Source organism: Belonocnema kinseyi, chromosome 1, assembly GCF_010883055.1.
Source record: "Belonocnema kinseyi isolate 2016_QV_RU_SX_M_011 chromosome 1, B_treatae_v1, whole genome shotgun sequence".
Classification (NCBI taxonomy): domain Eukaryota; kingdom Metazoa; phylum Arthropoda; class Insecta; order Hymenoptera; family Cynipidae; genus Belonocnema; species Belonocnema kinseyi.
This window is the reverse complement of record NC_046657.1, coordinates 170932966-170936309: the sequence shown is the minus strand read 5'-3', so window position 1 is coordinate 170936309 and position 3344 is coordinate 170932966.

Sequence of the window (3344 nt, the reverse complement as noted above, 5' to 3'; positions counted from 1 at the left end):
GAGGCCGTTAGGACACCATAATAACCCCTAGGTCCCAAAGAGCCATGAACACGATCACTCTACACCCATGGCTTAGGGGGGTGGTGACATTGAGCGAGAAACTGAATGAATACCCGTTCGCAGCCCACCATATCAACGGAGAACTGTTTCTTGGTCGCTGTGCCGGTCGCAGGTCATTCCCATGCCGACTCCAGAAATTGGAGATCGGTCCGGGAGAGACCTCGACCCAGGGATCCAGAAAGCCCGTGTTAGCTAGGCTTTTTCACCCTTCTATCATACCACAATTATGAATACCAGGAGAGCCCGTTTACAGGGATCCTTTTCAAAATACCAAGGAGAGTCCGTTTATAGGGATTCTTTCATCCATATCCATACTCATGCAGGCCGAGGTCCGTTAGACCCCTATGTCCCACACACTTAAGCCTCCCCACCAACTACAAGGTCTTACCGCACCTAGGGAAGGTATGTGGTGTAACTACAAATACATGATTCTTGGAAATGTGCGGCACTGATTTAGCATTTCAAATCTTTTATTAAATTCTCTTCTTATTTTGTCGTGATATTGTTTGTTTAAATATAGTACATCTATTTATTTTGAATAGTTTCTTGTCCATTTTAATTAAGCTTAAAATGTCAGTATTGCATCTTGTAGTTAAGCAGTGAGACTTGCTCTATGTGCTGCTCATTTAAATGTAGCTCGTATTCCGCCATAGCAACTTTTACCAGAAAATGATACACAATAATGTCAATCAGCTTCAATACCAAAATCTCGTTGATGATTTATGAAATTTGAAATCTGAAATTTGTTTTTAAAATGTTGCTTTGCTCCGTCAGTCATATATATTACTTTTTTTTTCAATTTATAAATGAGCTTTTTAAGCTCTGGTATTAAAAATGTCTGTACGCAATAGACGGCAGCCATATCATGTTTCAAACTATTGCTTTGAGAAACGAAAGTCGTATGTTTTAACGAACTATTTTTTTCGTAATAATAGATTACTGGGAACACAGTTTACTTTTCATTATTACAATTAAAAGATTGCAACGCTTCTGAACAATGGTAATCATAATTTTCAGAAAAGTCAAACATTACAACTGCTTCATTTTCGTCAAGATTTTCTTTTTTTTAAGTAATAAAAAGTGATTGTTGTTTTGCAATAAATGAATGAGGTTTAAGAATTTTTAATTTCTCACCTAATTCGGAAAGGTAACACTCCACTTATAACTCTTGTGTAATAAGTTTTAAAATTATCTAGATTTTAGATGCACCAGGACATTTTTTACATTCATCAAGATATTAGTCGGACGATAATAAGAGAATAAGATAACAAGATATCAGTCGGAAGAGAAAAGATATCGGTCATACAGAATGTGTGCCAGCACCTCCAGGAAGTATGCAGTTCTTAGGTCTTAGTTTAGAAAATGTACTAGAGCCTATTTTATGATTTGGATTAGTTTCTTTAAATAAACGATAAAGATCTTTTCAATTAAGATATAATAAACGTTTTTCTTTAAGTATATGTTTATTATCTATTTTAACGGAAATAACATCCTTTGCTCCAGACATTATTTTACTATTCATATCACTTGTGATCGTTAGTATCCATACTTGCAAGTTTTTTTAAAGTCCTACTAACATTTTTTCTAATAATACTTCTCGTCATTATAAATTTTTATATTCCATTTCACTGGGCTGATGTAAATATATATTAACCGTTTCTACTGAACTTTTTAAAGAAGAATCAACTTCCACTAACACATCAGATGATTCATTTAACGATGTATGTACTTTAAATAACGATTTGCCCTTATGAACTAACTCAACTTTTTTAGAAACAAAGTAATGCATCTATCTGATCTAATCGTGTTCCACACTAATATAAACAGAGTCGGTAAGGTTAAAAAGGATTCAAATGTAAACGAAAAGTAAATAAAATACCGAAAAATCAGAGAATCAATTATTAATTTATTTATATTGGTGAATCTGGATCCACTAATAATTATTATTAAAATGCAGTAAAACATGTGTCTGGTAGATTTTTATTGTCGGTATATTTAAAAATAAATATTTTCAACAAACGTTTATCAATTTAGTTAAGTCGAATTAGTCGGAGCAAATTTAAATACAAGGATGACAATTGAAATGTAATCAAAGTAAGTTCGGGAAATATTCAATACAATGATGAAATATAATCAAAGTAAGTAAAGGCAATATTCAATCCAGCTAACACTTAAATCACCCAGGCGAAAATAGTTTATCCAAATAAATTTACATAAACAAATATAAATAATTATATATATTTCAATAAAACTGATTTGAGAGATATTAATAATTATTAATATATTTTTTATAATCTTTTATAAAAACTTATTTGGACTTAAATAAATCAAAATTTAAATTTATTATATTATCTGTCAAAACTTTTGCAGAGTAGGAATACCAAATAAATACTTGTAACTTAAAGCTCTCAGTTAAATTTGAATTATAATATTATAAAACCTGAAATATATTTTAATTGTTGGGGAAATATTACAAATTATTTAGATTAGGCCATTTTGTAACAAGAGGTGCGGGGAAGAATGCCAGACCGAATAGCCGGGAATGGACAAAAATTAGCAATGATGCCATTAGTGCAAGTCGAAGTAGTTAGGCAGATGCACGAACTTGGCCAGGAGTGGAAGAATCGAGTCGACCGACCCTACTTTGCGACTGTTCATTCTACTAGCTCCTACGTAGCCATTCCTAAAGAGATTTTCATTCTATTTTACTTCTGCATAAGCTTCAGCCTCTACAATAAAAGTCTTACCTCTATATTCTTGAGTTTTACTCATGTCTCCTTTAAAGCTCTATATTCTCTGTAGAGCTTTTAAATTCTGTTTTAATGCTCTTTAAATTTAACGCACAAAATATGTGGCGTCGTTGCCTTGACGCCTGCGCTCTCGTGACAGATACTTTGTTATTTTCTCTAAAATTCCATCACCACAGTTTGAGAGAGCAACAGTGTAATCGGTTTTAAATAAAATAAATATTAAAGTCATAACATCGAAATGGCTTCAAGAGAAAAGAAGTTTGCCCTAATCTAGTAGCTGCATGTAAAAGGAAAATGGCAAACAAGTGCTAAGATTTTAAATATAGTCATAAAGAACCCAGATCCAAAACCCTCCAAAAAAGGTATCAAACATATGAGAAGAAACGTCAAAAGAAAAAGAAAAGAAAGGTACAAATCTCTTGCATTGAGCTATTTCTATACCACAAAAAATAATTCCAAATTAGTTACCACAGATTCTGAAGAAATAGGTTTTCCTTTCACACAATTTTCTTTTGAATTGAATAATCACGAAAT